This window comes from Plectropomus leopardus, chromosome 10 (genome assembly GCF_026936395.1).
Source record: "Plectropomus leopardus strain MGB_pleo_1.0 chromosome 10, ASM2693639v1, whole genome shotgun sequence".
In the NCBI taxonomy this organism is placed as follows: Eukaryota; Metazoa; Chordata; class Actinopteri; order Perciformes; family Serranidae; genus Plectropomus; species Plectropomus leopardus.
In genome coordinates this window covers 30524203-30540740 of record NC_142185.1, presented here as the reverse complement: position 1 = coordinate 30540740, position 16538 = coordinate 30524203, and the positions used below count along the sequence as shown (strand labels likewise).

The following is a 16538-nucleotide window of genomic DNA, read 5'->3' as shown; positions in this document are numbered from 1 at the left end:
GAGTGCTATTTTTGGCGTGCAGTGCCTAATGCACGAAGGGCATGCTAATGCACTTTTGGTATTTTTGTTGCCAGAGGGTTACGGTTGGGACACGGGGAGGGATACGTAGGAATCCATTATCATACATTATATATGGTGTGTGTAGTCGGTTACACTCACGGGCAATCACACCTGCTCCTTTCAATCCCTTTTAAAAGAATGTCCTCTCCCCAACACGACAAGTACTGACAATTTGGTGATGGAGCGGAGAATCTTTAGAGGAAAAATGTTATTCTAATCTTGGCAGTGGTGCCCCCAGAAATGTTTCATGGGGGTGACCAGATGGGGCCACTGAAAATCTTTGGGTGGCAAACCACAAACAAAAGCCAGAGCTGAATTGCAAGAATTTTTTTTTGCTGTTTATAGTTTATAGGCCAGTTAAAAACTACTGTATGTCTGTAATATAAAGGAAATCACACACTGATATTTCTCATTCCACAATTAATATTACTAATTATCTGATGTTCATAGACTAAACTGGTAAAGTCAACATTATGAGTCCTGTTTTAGCGTGTTATGTATCTGTGCATGTTTGGCGATCCAAGTTTTCAAATAGGCTGGTTGTCCTTTTTTTTTACAAAGAAAAACACACAACATTAATCGAGAAGGAGAAGATTGATTGTAAGATACAAAACATTTACTGGGAACAGGTCTTCTCAAGTTTAGTGGAGATTTGTGGGTACTCATCATGGATGGATTACTGAATAGGCCTATCAGGCACAGGCCCAGGGGCCGAAACTGTCAGAGGGGGCCCTGGGACTTTTCTTGCAAAATGTCACTCAAATGAACGCATACTGACCAGTAGAAGACTCAAAATGCCCACTAAGTGATACAAAAAGACCACGAAGAGATGACATGGAACTGCAAAGACAAATAAAATAACTACAACAATGGGCAAAACAATGAGGTATCTTCTGTTATAGAGTATCTTTCGATTATACTACATTTGCAGCGTCTACAAAATTTTGCGTGCCACAGCCTTTATCCATGTATAGCTTTGGTACACTGCTGTTTGCATGATCCCACTGAAATCAATCTTAACTATAAACCATAATTGCAAGAATATTCATTCGTTTTGCAGCAGAAAGCCAAAGCTTCCGTCTTTCTTATCACGTCATTACCCTACATGCTGTGCAAAACTGGCATTTTGCCATAATTATGCCCGTATTTCCCCATAATTGCTGTGGGAGATTATTGTTTGCAAAATCCTGTATATATATCAATACAAAACAAATGCCATGACAGCTTAAACAGTTATTCTTTGCAGCAGCAGAAAGCCAAGGCTTTCAGTCTGTAATCACTGTTTTCGTTCATGATGACGTTGTTACACTACGTTATGTATGGTGAATGCCTATGCTCACAATAATGAGCATATCTCAAAACCATAATAATGTACCATGGTCAATTAACTTATGAAGTGTAAAGAAATATTTTGTCTATGTTTCTACATTTAGAAATATTTTGGATCAGTATGTTTTATGTGTTTATTTAATAAAATCTAATAAAAGTTTTTTGTTTTTATGACATATTTATTAATACTTTTATCAGTTATGGCTCATTGTCTTACAGAACCTTTTAGCTTAGCTTGTATAGATCTTGAAACATGAATATGAAACATTTGAAGACAGTCCAAGAAATGACATCACAAAAGGCAAAAATACCACTGTTGGTAGCCTCCCTTGGAGGCGCCAGTGAATCTGGGATGTGAAGAAGTTGAAGTCAGTTTTCTGGATATGATGAAAATCCAGCTGTCAAAAATAAGTTTATGATTTACACTGAGGAAAATTTATCAACAAAAAAACTAGGATGACTTTTAATGTGCATTGGAACGATTGATTGTTTAAAAAATATACCATTTGCAGACAGATGTGGCTCATTATGTTTTTGTCGTGGGGGTTTTCAGTGTTATGGCTGATTCATCTCTGCCAGTTATTCTGCAGGGTACTGTATACTGCAAGAGTGAAACGCACTTAGCTTCAAACATTCTGTAGTTTGTAACAAGCTAAAACTCTGCTGCCTCACATGGGTATAGACCCTGTCACGCTTCTATTTCGGTGACAAACGGGGACATGCACCAACACACCATCTGTGCTGCATTAAGGCGCTATAGAGGGCTGTCATGATTGACAAAACTGGTAAGAGCGACACCCATTCGAAACTCCTGTCTGGCTGTGGGTCGCTGGAGATGGAGAGTGATGGCCTGTCACTCGGGCACTCAGCATATGACCGGGGGACGGCTTCAGACGGGAGGAAACAAGCTCATCTCTGCTGTGGATGGGGATGACAACATGCCACATGCTTGATAATAGCCCTCTCAGTTTAGGGAATAAACAGAGGGATGTTTATAATGAGATTGTGCTGCAGGGCCTCTGATGGTCCCACGCTGCAGGAGTCTGAACACACCATTTAGTTTGCATGCTTGCACTATAATATAGAGGCCTGGATCCTTTTGAAGCTATTTATTTATCTGCACAGAGAGGAATTACAGGGAAGATTGGGGGAGGTATCAGGGGGATAACATCAATCGAGGTGCGCAGGTAAATAAAGACACACAGTTACAAGTGCTGAATGTTCAATGCAAAATCCGAGCTATCGTCATGCTGAGAAAATGTTTTTAAATCATCTTAATGAGAGAGAAACGAGGAGATTTAGCAGAACGAGGTGAATAAATGTAACAGCAGCAAAGGGAATTGCCAGATATTTTAAACATTTAAAACATAATGGGGATAGCATGAAATATGCATCATAAGTTTTATTGTAGATCACAACTAGCAAATTTTCCCTCCACATTAGTACACTGTCAGGAATGTTCACTCTGTTAGATGCCACAAAATGAGACTCATACTTCACAAAGCTTTGTGTTTTCATAAAATATTACATATATATTTAAAACTTTGGCCGTTTTCCTCATCACTGTTGTTGTTTATGATGGCATTTCACTCATTAATGTCATGTTGGTGAGATTGTGAGAAATGATGCAAAAACAGCATGCTTATAGGTCGAATTTGCAAGCAGCTTATCACTCATGTTATGTTAAGTCTAAGACATAACCTCACAAGGTTGTAGTAACTATTACAGGAGCAGAGGAGAAATTGAAGTGATGTAGCATGAAAAATGACAGTTCTTGTGATGCTGTATAAAGACTGAAAAAAATGTCAGAGCGGTTGTGGGTCAAAAAAGCAAAGGACTTTCACCCAGGAGACCTTTGTTTGTGCCCTGAAGTCATTGTTGACTTCTTTTAATTACAAAATAGCATAGTACTTTTTTGGTTGTTGCTGATTTTCAGGTAATTTTGTCATCCATTTTTTCACAAATTTTGTTCTGTTGGTCATTGCTTTTTACGATGCCCTTTTACATGTTTTTGGAAAAAAGAAAATCAAGAAAATTTGCTCAGGTTTCAAAGACAAACCAAGAGATTTTGTCGCCTTAACCTTATCAAAAAGTTTTAAAGCGTGATTGCAATTGTTTTATAATGGTGAAGATATGTTTAAAACTGCAACCAGCAGAGTATGACATTTTGGAAGTCACTGTTTCTCAAAAAAGTCACAATTAAAATTATTATTAAGTCTGCAACACTTTTAAGGAGCTAAAAAGGAAGTAAACAAATTGTAGAAGTCTTATTTTAATTCTGCAAAACTCCACTTTCATTAACAATGACACTGTGTACAAACTGTTGTGTTCCTGCAAAGATCCTTTTGTGCAAATGATGGTTGTAACTGACAGCGCAGGACAGAGGTACTGATAACATGCTTTCTACATTAGGGCTCCGGAGTAATTACATGTTCTCTTATCTCTGCAGTGATGTTAGTGATTATGTGTTATCAGAATTAGGGAGAAAGTAAATGTCAAGGTTGTTGGGGACGTGTTTGAAAGTGCAGCCGTAAGAAAGGTAATATATATATATAATTTCAGGGATTGCCTTTGTCATTTTGGATATCTGTGGAATATATGTTAAAGAGACTGTCCTCCCATGAAAAGCATCAGCTGTTTCAGCAAATGTCTTAAAATTACATATTCAGATTCCAGGCAAATGGTAAGTAAATGCCATTGTTGTACATTTCTGCAAACCGCAGATAAATACCATTTGTATTTTGGATTGTAGCAGATATACTTAGGCTTTCTTTACATTGGTTGCGGTAATGTTTAGGCATAAAATCAATTAATTTTGGTCAGAAAAAAAGGTCATGTTTTGGCTTAAAATTCCTGCTTTCGGTGCCACAGTCATGGTTGAAAATACTGCCAGTGTCTGGGTTAAAAGTGCCAATTTTGTTCCTGGTGGTTTAAAACACTGGTCTAAGCTTAGTTGTCTTCTCTTCCACGCCATCCGCCATCCGCCATCCCCTCCACCTCCAACTGACTAAGCCAGCTCTTATACGTGTAATCAGAACTACATCACTTAAAAAACGTGGATAAGTAGGACACATACAATTGTAATGTACACACTTTCTTCTTGTGACACAGCTACACATTCAGGTGAGTAGACATCAGGCTGGATTTATGAGTAAAAAAAATGTATTTGACTTTGACAAGGGCATGGATGGATTACTGAACAGGCCTCCCAGACTCAAGCCCAAGGGCCCCAAGTGTTATGGCCCCTTCTCACTGTCATTTGGAAAATGTCAATCAAATTGCCAACCAGGAAAACTCAAAACGACCACAAAGATACAGAAGAAAGAAGAAATCCCAAAAAGACACATAATAACCAAAAAAGACAAAAAATTACCTCAGAGAGACAGAAAAAGATGTATACCAATGAAAGAAAGATGCAAAACATTTTTTTTTTTTTTTTTTAAAAAGAAGCAAAACCAACACAAAATGTGTGTGTCTTGCTCCTAGGTGGTGGGGTCTTTTGCATATCTGTACCCAGGGGCCTACTGTCTAATAATCTGCCCATGGACAGGGGAGCGTGCTACTCGCTTCCAGCCAATGTCGGTTCCCATCAAACATCACCACAATGATTCCAAACCTGTACAAGTAGTTTTTATTTCAGCCATCAATGCATACATTTCCCGACCTTGATAAAATAGCTCTTTTGACCCCAAATATGCTCTTTCTCTACACCAAGTCATTTTTGTGCCTAAACCCTACCCAAAATTATCATAGACAGATCTGAAAACAATTTCACTTTGACACCATTCATGACAAATTACATATTTTGCATTTGGAGGTTTGTTGGAATTGAGAGATGTTATTTTCCGAAACTAAACTACAACATGTTTTATGACTTCAGGCTTAAGTACAACATCAACAACACATACTCTATAAAAACATGGAAATACAGTGCAGGTAACAATACGCTAGAGTGGATTCCCAACAAACAGAAGCCACAATGTGATGATTTGCTCCTGTTTAAATACCTTTTTATGTTCTATTTACAGCATCGAGAGGGAGGAAGCATCAGTTTGCAGCTCGTCTACAGTTTCACCCCTTGTTATGAGAAATGCCACATGCATATCTGTCTGCATATGAATAATGGGAAAACATGTAATTACATCACCAAGGCGCCTTGGGATACACCCTGTACTTGTGTTTAAATTAATTCTTCAGATGCCCTCTGCTTGACATTTCTGTGAGGAGGCTGGAACCCCATCACGCGATCGCTGTTGAAAACTGCCCCATGGGGCAGAACAAGCCAAAAGCAAAAAAAAATATTCCACCAGCTCATACCTGCTTTTCCCTGTACCATACCTGTATCAGTGCACACCCCCCCAAGGTGTCCTTTTCCCTGTTTACTGACAGACCGCAGGCCTCAGATGATTAATCACTGCTGAGACACACCAGTTCACTAGTTAAAACAACAGCAGCTCCCAGCTCCTTCACCTCTACCAAGGTTAATTAGCATCAGTGTCTCACTCTTAATTACATTACCAGTTTCCAGGGAGCAGATAAGAATAATCATAAAGATCTCTGACAGAGCCAATTGCTTTTTACTTATTCACAAACGGGGGCTGGCTTAAGAAAACACTCAATTATTAAGCAGGTGTTGATTGAAATACTTTGTGGGTATAATTCAGTGAGGCAGCAAATGCTAAAGAGTGATTGCCTCAAGAACGATTTGTGCTGGACGTTGACGCAATTTCAAATCCCTTTATAATGTACCGATTTTGTCATGCTAGTGGTGTGACTCTAGATATGGAAATCCATATCGATATCGCAGTGATATTGTCAAGTTGATAATTGGTGCTTCCATAAAATATTAATAAGATTTTTGATAAACAGTCATAAGCAATGTGGATACAATGACAATGTGGGTAAAGTCAAATAATAGAACAGCTAGAATAGTCTGGTGAGCTCAGAAAAGGACATCACTTAACTGTAATGCAGACTTTAAAACCAGAAAGAGACAACACTTACCACCATATACTACCAGATACTACCATATCCAAAATCTATGACAATATCTAATCTCATGTTATTATGTCAATATAATATCAAACTTCAAATAAAAACCTAGTCCCAATTAAATGCTCAATCTCCTTTACTAGCCAGGAGTGAAGACACATTTTGACAAAAAAAAAGGCCTGTCTCAATTAGCAGCCTGGTCTGGTTGCTCTGCAGTCCAGCTTTATAGATGTCTTTTGAATGATTAAAACTGGTTGTAAAAAGGCAGTTGTTGTGGGACCCATCCATCTACCCACCTACCCACCACTCGCACACTTACGCTGCTTGTATTACGTGGTTACCGGAAGCATTATCACCTGACGCTGTCCGTCAGCGTTTCATACGCACGCAACTGGTTCTGTCCGGCCACGTTTTTCAAGTGACGCCACCTGTACGCGTTGCATGTGGGCGTGCTTGGTGCCATCAGGCCAACCGGCAGCATATAAAAGCAATGCCTCTATTTCTGTTCAAGCCCGTCCTCATCTGATGCCGTTCAGCGTCATTCCGGTGGGACGCGGTAGGTGTCCAAGCAGGGCTCAAACATAGTCAGCACCGAGTTTGAAAGAGAGAATGAAAAAGTAACTTTTCACTGGGCTTAATCCTGTTTTCTCTTTTTAACTAAATCTGTTTTCACTTTTCCAATGACAGCTTCAGGCCAAACTCTTTCGGCCTATTAAGCACTTTCATTAGTCTTGCTTCTTGTTGTTCTAGGGTGGGAACAAACACAATCAAGTCATAAATGAATACCAGGAAGACACTGAAAAACTTACCTTAATGTGAAACAAACATGGAATTAGTAATCAGAATCAAAAATTCAAATACATTTACACTTATTTATTTTAGCTTAGCCCATTTGCTGCATGTCCTTGACGTCAAACGTGACAGTTAAAAACCCCCAAAACAAAACAGTGAGCCGTGTACACAGCTCTGTTCGACTGGCAATGAAAAAGGATCTTATCACTTATTTTTAGTGGGTTTTCCAATGTTTAAAAAATCTGTAAAAGCTGCTAATTTTGATGGAAAATATGCCAAGCCTTGATGGGAAAAACCAATGTCAAGTAATTCCGAAGATCCAAACTTCACCCACTCTGAGAAGGAGTGGAGAAAAAAAGACATATATGAAGGAAACTAATTTTCATTTACTTCAATAACTCAATACGTCTATATTTGACATTCATCATACTGAACTTAATTGTCTGGAAACTGTAATTACGACTGGATATAGTTAATTGCCAATTAATTAGAGCAGCATGCTACCACCAACCCCTTCTCCATAGATTCATCTGACCCCTGAGGGCGGGTAGACCAGAATAGGTGAGAAAATAACTTTAGTCCGATCAGAAACCGTCAACAGAGCTTACTTCTGCTACCTAGTTCAGGAATCCTAGTTAATGCGACTCCTGGCAGCTGCCTGCTCTAAAAATAAGCCTTGCTTGTTCCCGCACTGTGAATATGAGATTGTCATATCACTACCTCTTCCCATAACAATTAATCAAGTGATGAAATGATGTTAGCCTTTCCCCAGGAATCAGAATGGCTGACGCTATTGTGAGGAAATTGCCTTTTGAGAAATGGCCGTATCCCCCGCTACAATATCCGAGTCAGTCCTGAGAGAATCGTTTTCTTTCTGCAACAGGATTGTGCCAACAGATTCTGGTAGCATTTTTAATAGAGGAGGGCTGTTCATCCAGAATGGTGTTATTTCAGGCTGTTTGCTGGCAGCTTGTTCCCAATCAGTGGAGAGGAACATACACCAATGAATCAGCACTCAATACAATCACTATCATTCTATGCTTTTCTGAACCCTGCTTCTGTTAATGACTGTTTCCTAAACAGCAGCTATTTCGACAAACATCAAACGGCTCAGTGTTTCCACAGCGAGAGTCTTAGAGCATCTGTGTTTATTCTGTGCAACAGTTCTGCTACCTGAAACAAACCCGACAAACTGTCTGCGGCTGTGGCTCTCAATTTGGTGAATTTGTCTTTTTACTTAATATGTAATCTATTCATCTTGATTAACTGATGTTCTTAGACTGTTCTCCCATGAAGAACAACAGCGTCTAGTTGTTTGACCAAGTGACTCAAGATGACACGTTTACGTTCAGAGGCTGGATAATTATAACGGGAACAAACGAAGACGTGAGGTGATGTGAAGGAGGTCAGGGTGGATGGATGGATCATTAAATATCAGACTAACACAGAAGACAACTGTTTCCCATTTCCTACCAACAGTCAAAAGTTTCTTATAAAGCATGATCAAGACCGTTCTTCAACCTTCACCACATTTACTACTGTCACCATGAAGCTCCGCTTATCTTTAAGGGGTAGCCATTTCAACCCAAACCATTATATTTTCTCAACAGAATAAATGTTGGTATTGTACGTTTTTGCAAACCACAATATGTAACATTTGTACATTTTAACACTGTGGTTTACGTTTGGCTGTATTTGGGTACCAAAACCACTTGGTTAGAGTTACAAAAGTATCATTTTTCGGTTTAATATACCTGGTTGGTCACCCTGATGTGAGTTTTTTTTAATTAATTCATTCATTTATTATTTTTTTTTAAACAGGAATAGTCTCATTGAGCTTCAAATCATCTTCTTCAAGGGTGTCCTGTCCGTTTTTGGTGCCACAATCTCATCTGAAAATACTATGATTATGATATATTGCTAAAAAACGCCCACTCTGGGTGCCACAATAGTCTTTGTCAATGCCCTGGCATCTCCCACAAAAACAACACAGTTTTGGTGCCACAATCATGTCTCTAAATGCCCAACTTCCTGCTAGAATACATACGGCTTTGGTGCTACGATTACACCTCTAAATACCCTGGCTTCTCACTAAAATACATCTTGTTTTGTTGTCACAATCACATCCGGAACCCAATAACATCTCACTAAAATACATCCAGTTTTGGTGCCACAACCAATGCCAGACATGCACCAACATCTTGCTTAAATACACCCAAATTGTGTCTGTAAATGCACAGATGCTCACTAAAATAGACTCGATTTTGCTTGTTCATCTTGTATAGTGGTCTGCTCGTATGCATGTAATCTGAACTACGTCACCCAAGAAACTTCGATATGATATTTATGTATCGATCATAGTGCTGTCATATCATGACACAGATTTATTTTCCAACAGTAGTTTGCAAGCCAACGACAAATGATGCCACCCTGTCAGAAAAGTCTTCTGTGTGTCATTGTAGAGGATGTGTCCTAATGACTCATTTTGTTGTTTCATTTGGAGGCTGTTTCACTTACTTCTGTAACTAAATTCAATCTGTCATTGAGTGGTTGCTCATTAGTCTCTTTCCAAAAGCAAAACATGTTCCTGAAGTTCACTGTTCACTTTCTAAGGTGAATGAGAGTCTACTACAACACTTGCATTTAGAATTTAAAGCCTTTCTGAGTCCAGGTTTCCCCTTCTGCTGCTGATCTTTATGCTTCTTTCCCCATCTTTCCATTACATATTTGTATATAATTATCAATTTCATACTTATTCGACACAAAGTTCTGGTCTCCTAAGAGCCCCTCATTCCCAAACTTCAATCTCAGTTTTGTATAATATACCAAGTATCTAAAATCTTGAATACTCTGCACCATTCTTTTAAAAATGTGTCTTTACAACAGTTTAAAAAAAGCCCAAAAATCATTTTCTCTGTGCAGTTAATACTTCCCATATGGCTTGTCAATATAAACTGGGTCCAGTCTGTCTTCTCTCACCCACATGACTAAAGTTTTTTTTTTGTGGGAATATTGCTTGCTTATTATTGATTATTTTTTCTTTTTCTTCCCTTTAAACTTTCTTTTCCTATATAATCTTTAAATCACATCACATAAGAGTAGGTTCTTAGACTGTTAACAATGGTTTATGTGCATAAATTAATAAATATGTGTTAATGTGACCCTGCCTTATTTATTCTACTTCTGAAACAGGTGGGTGTTCATAGATAGAATTATTGTCAAGTAGCGTCTTTGTCTCTTAATATGTGATAAATTTGATGGGTTATTGTAACTGTTAATATTTCTTTTATCACTCCCTGAGGATGCCGCTTTTCAAACTCCTGGAGGGTTTTGGGCTATTCTCCTTCACATTGTTATTAAGCATTGTATAATCTTTTTTTTTTTTAGATGTGGAAAGAAAGAAATAAGAAAAATAAGCTAACAGGCTGCTGGCTGTAGCTTCATAATTACAGTACAGACATGAGAGTCGTATAAATCTTTTCATCTACCTCCCGGCACAAAAGCGAACAAGCATTTCCCCAAATGATCAAACTATTCATCTAAAAAACTACAGCTCCTGATGCAAAAGTGCATCATTGTAACTTGCCAAAACTCTTAACTGAAGGTTAGCTTTCTTGTTTTTTTTCAGAGCATTCAACAGCATTTTACTTTCTTCATTAGCAGATGGAGTTTACTCAGTAGTCATGACAGAGGCTCAGATGGCTCAGCTGTCATCCTATCACACCGGGCTGTCTGAGCAAATTAATACAGAAGTTAAGATGGCTTTAAAAACTCCAGAATAAGCTTTTACAAAGGTGTGACTGGACAAGAAATTGCATGCTGTGTGTTGTGGTGTGATTTTTATATTGTTGTTTTTTGAAAACTAATTTTGCATGCTTGTTTCGTCATAATTTTATTTATGGATTGCTGTGTTTTTAATCATTGTTTTTTACTAGAGATAGAACAGCTCAAGTTTGAAACGAGGAGAGAGAGAGGGGATGACCTGCAGCAAAGGGTCACAGGACGGAGTCAAACCCGCGGCTGCTGCAGCAAGGACAGCAGCCTCCGTACATAGGGTCCCTGTTCCAGCAGGTGAGTCACTGGACGCACCGTTTTTATCATTGTTACTGATTTGTTGTGTTTTTATCACATTTTACTGAGTTTCTAGTTTAACTATGTAGCTGTTTTTATTACTTTGGATATCTTTTTTGTTTTTAAGGCCACATCTAGATGAAAACGGCCCTACCAAAACCGTAAATATGTTTTTAAAAAAATAATCCAGGTTCATATGATAACATTTTGAGAACAATCCTTGTGTACACGAATCTGCAAAAACAACCAAAAACGCTGTAGTATGCATGCCAGGCCAGTAGGTGGCCATGTATCTTTGTAATGACACAGCACAGAGGAACACCACGCACCTGTGCATAAAGTCATTCTTTCACAGAGCAGTGAGTATAAACAAACACAATGTCAAACTCGCTCATGAGAAACGACAGCTGATCACAGTGGTGGCAGCGGCTGGTGTGGAGCAGCATCGGAGCCTCGTGGAGACGCGAGACACATTAAGAGAATTTGCTCGACTTTGACCTAAAAGTGAACTCTGATGCTAAGTAGTATTTGATCTTTTTTTTTTAATCATTGCTTTAGACATTTGTCATTAGTGTTTGTAATTGTGAAATTCACTTTTCTGTTTGGTTTTATCTTTGCTCCCCTCTGATTTTAAGAACCTGTGTATTTTTAGACAGTCCTAGGCTCCTAACTAAATCCTAGGTGGTATTAAGCATTTCCCCCCTTTTTATTTACTTACTTTTATTTATTATTTTAGTATTTTAATCAGTGTTTTAAGGCCCTGTGTTTAAGAAAACTGGACCTGGCCACATAGGAACTGCTTTTAAATTAAACTAGTTGATTGGATGTCAGCGTGACAGACCTTTATAAGTTAATTGGATGTCTGAATTCAATTACAAGGGTTTCTCCCTCACTTTATGGCACCTCCTGCTGCCTAAAATTAGTCCCACTTAAGAATAAGACAAAATTATGCCTCTATGTGCAGCGCTAACGCTCATTTAGCTATACCACACTTACAAGATTATAACTGAGAGCAAGAGGGAGAGGATGCGGTGAAGAAACCAAATCAAAGAAAACACGAGAGGCCGTCAGCAATCCAGGTCACTAAAGTAAACAGTGACACTCACGGTAATTGAGATGCATCAATATGGCTGCTGAAATGATCTGTCAGGGATTGGATTAGGAGGTATATGTATCACAAAGGGACACGGTGAAATCCGCATTCCCTCCTGGTTTGGTTTGCGAATGCATGGAGGTGTCTTGGCAGTCAGCAATATTCCATCTAAATGAGTTTGCTCTCCTCTCTGGGAAGGCAAATCTATAAAGCAGTTACTTTGGCATTTAGAAAATCCATTTACCATGATTGAAACTATCCAGCTGAAACCACTACAGTCAGTCTTTTCATTCTCAAGAGCCAGTACATCTCACATGTGATTTTTTCAAATACATTGAGTAGAGAGGCAATCTCCATATCAATATAAAAAATGACATTCCCACTATTATGCCAAGAGAGTATTGAATCCTTAATACTGGTACGCACAGGACTGCAAGAGTGACAGCAAGGTTTTAAGCACATGAAATAGTGACTGGCTTGCCACGGCAGGGCTTATTCAGCAGGGGACCGACTCTACAATCACATTTTTTTTCCTGTGTTTTGGCATGTGTTGCCTCCTGCACAAAGACATCACTTTACAAAGTACAAAGTGCTGTGTTCAAAACATCCCAATTTGGGTAGATTTCAACCACATGGCTGGGTAAATTTAGGACAGAAAGAACACATGCTGAGTTAATGTAACCCAGCAAGTTGGGCTGATCATTCTGTTCAATCATAACTTCATATTAGCTAAAATGTGGCACGGCAGAGTGCTGCACAGGTTTGATTTTCAACATCCATTTCCAAACAGGTACTGGAACAGCAATGTGCAATACCAACCTTCCAATCACACCTATATGACCAATTATCGAAGATCGAAGATCCAAAGCCCGACCCGTAACTGCAAAACACATCTCACACACACACACACAGACACGAGTCTCGCTGTCTAAAACAAATGTGCCACTCTACTACTACCTGTTGTAAAGAGGAAGGCTGTCAGTCATGCCGTTTTACCATGAAAAAAAGACTCCCTGTTTGTATACTGCTTTGGTTTTGTTTGAATTATTAGACATTTTAAACTATAGGCTCAGTGTTTTATTTTACTTGAATGCGCGCTTTTATGTTTTGAAGTTTAACCTGAGAATTGTCTGAATTTGATGTTCCAATGCATCAAAAAATTATAGCATTTTAAAATAAACTATTGATACTCCTTTTTCGCTTTTTCGAATATGAATCTGAAATACCACTTCATGCCAGCGTAAAAACTTTTTCTCCATTAAATGGGAGTTTTTTCAAAATTGACGTGCTTCCATTGGGTGTATTTTATATATCAATTTGTGCAGTATTAGGTTTAATGAAACCTGCCGTTTCACTTTGGGTGGAGGAGGTAATGTTTCATCTTAAACTTGAAGATCTTAAATACACGGCCCGAGGTTCCACCAAAAAGTACTACAGAGTCTCATAACCTTCTTTGTCCCATTTTGAGACCCAATTCCCTCTTCAGAGTACACTTTTCTTTTGTTTTGTTTTAGTGCATATCCTTTAATAAGCACTATCAGTATCTATGCTTTTATGTATGTATTTATTTGTCTTTGTCCATTTTATATATTCCAGTGATGGTCTGTGATGTCAGTCATATTTCTGTCTTTATGTTCCATACTACTGAGCACTAGTTTGATTTCTATAATGTAAAATCAAAAAAAACATTTGAAAAATAATGAACGAAAGTTATAAGATGTTTGCTTGAGTGGTGCATTTCATGGTACATTGATATCTGTGAGCTCAGAGACACAGTGCTTGAGTAAATGACAGTGTAACTGCAGTCAGAGCGTAAAAAAACACCTCTTTCTCTTTGTGCAGAGTTCAACTGATTGAATGTTGACATCTGAAATTGTACGGTTCCCTGATGTCCAGCCACTTTAAGAGAGAGAGCTGAACTGACATCTCATTTGGGAAAATATGACTGTTTATATCTTTGTTTATGGAACTGCACAGTGAAATAATATTAGCCGCAGAGATGAAGGGAAGCTGCTCGGTTGTAGAGAGTGCGGTGACAGTAAAGCTTTTGACAAGAAGCTGTAAAAATTAACAACTTCGTGGTCTGCTGTTGTAAGCCTGTTAGCCATGCTAGCTCTCTCAGTTTATGTTAACAACCCACGCCATGTCCTGTCTCCCCTGCTTTCCCCTGGATAAGATGATTTAAAACTTTCTAAAGTTGTAAAATCCTTCCTCGGAGTGCATCAAATCCCCGTGCGGTGTTACAACTCATGAATCTGCTGCTCAAACTGGCCTTCCTGGATCACACTTCACGTCTTTACGGGTACCTGTAGAATCGCTGCCCCCCACAGCCTCTAGTGTTGTTTTAATGTTATGCGGTTTTGTTTGTGCGAGCGCGGTGACTCATTCAAAGTTTCAGGCAGTTTGGAATTCAAACAATGGGTCAGACGGTGTTTTGATCAGTCTGAAGAGGATGTGGCGATGGATAATGTGCTTGTTTTCGAGGTCTCTTTGATGATGTCTCTTTGCGTCCGTTTGCATTTGAAATCTGAAGTGTGTGTACTTCACCATCTAAGTTATTCTCATCTTCATCAAGTGTTTACCTCTTTCAAAGGAAAGTGCAGTAAACAAGGTCCTCCAGCCGGGAAAATAAATGACGAAACTAGAGCGTGTTTTACCTGCTGATGTGTTTTTTGTTTTAATCCCATTCTCGAGGGGGTTTTTGGTATTCTTTAATTTTCATAGAATTAAGAGTGTGACGAGGAAAGAGAGACAGCGATAAAGAGATAACACATCTGAAAAAGGAAAGAGAGGGAGAGAGAGCATGTACAAAGTTATCTCCACTAAGAGAGTTTTAGCAATAATTTGTAGCAGGATGCAACACTATTATCTCATCTTGTCGCCTCAATATGTTCAACACTTTGTAGCAATAAGTCAAAATTCTTTCCCTCCTTCCTAATTTCGTAGTAGCTACTTTAAAACTAGCAGTGGTAGAATGTCACTAAATACATTTACTCAAGTACAAATTTGAGGTACTTGTACTTTACTTGAGTATTTTCTTTTTATGTAACTTTATACTATTATTCCATTATATTTCAAAGGGTAAATCTTTCACTTTTTACTTCACTAAATTTATCTGAATGCTGGTGTTTTTTGTTTAATTTTCTAATAATTTTGAGTTTTTAGGATTTGAAAAGGTGATTTTAATAATGTTGAGTTTTGTGTTTTTTTTTTTTGTTTGTTTTTTTTAGATTTTTCTACATTGGGTTGTTTTTTTATTCATTTATTTATTTATTTTTACACTTTAAGTACTTTTTTCTGAGTGCAGGACTTTTAACTTTTAAATAAAGGATCTGAATTCTTCTCTCACCACGGCAAATTAGTGGGATGCACCATAAAGGGACAGTTCACCCCAAATTCAAAAATAAATATTTTTCTTCTTACCTGTAGTGATGTTTGTAAAGCAGGTGAGTACAAGGCCAGGAAGGTGGTGACTGCAGGGCAGGAGGGAGTGGCCACATCTGGAATGACAGTGAGCAGTCAGTATTTGGTGACAGCATGAATGTTATTATAGTACATGAATTTAATGTTTTTACAAGTGATGCATTCTCCTGGCACGAGTACCATTGTAACTAATTTTTTAAATCAAATTTGGGAACTGCTGTAACTGCCCCTATTGTTTTTCACTCTGATTTAGCTATTTCATTTGCCTTTTTAAAACAATGACCTGACACTGTATAAATGTAGTTTTAAGACCATTAGAAATTAAATAAGAAAAAAAAACAACCTTCATGTTTTACAGTTTCCAAAGCAAACAACAGTCTCCCTCTGACAGCAAGGGACTCAACTTTAAATGAGATGGCCTTTAAATGAGGGCAAACTACTGCAACGTTTTACAACAATGTTCAAAAGCAGAGAAATCTGTGATTTTAATCAAGGACACAGTGTCATTTGGTCAACTGCCAGTGGCGTAATTTGCCCTTAGCAAGAAGTTGACAACAAATTTACCTTTTCTTTAAATTTTCAAAAAACATATGTTTCTGGATTTTAGTCGTTGTGGAAGTTATCAGAGAAATTGGTAAAGCAAACGTTAACTTCAACTTGGCTTGAGCCCTGTCTGTCCCAAACAGCAATAGAGAAACACTGATTTCTAACATGAAACTGCATAATTTTGTGTTTTTACTCGTTAAAATCACCTGGTCCATTTGTTTTGGAGAGGAGG

General features: G+C 38.2%; 1 long non-coding RNA gene across 3 annotated transcripts in view; it reads right to left on the bottom strand.

The window, feature by feature from the left end:
* Positions 1–16538, bottom strand: part of LOC148188566 (uncharacterized) — a 154013-nt gene that overhangs the window by 81030 nt on the left and 56445 nt on the right. For all 3 annotated transcript variants that reach the window (XR_015777707.1, XR_015777708.1, XR_015777706.1), the window contains exon 2: positions 15761–15837. This is a non-coding gene — a long non-coding RNA (uncharacterized LOC148188566). The remainder of the gene's footprint in view (positions 1–15760; positions 15838–16538) is intronic.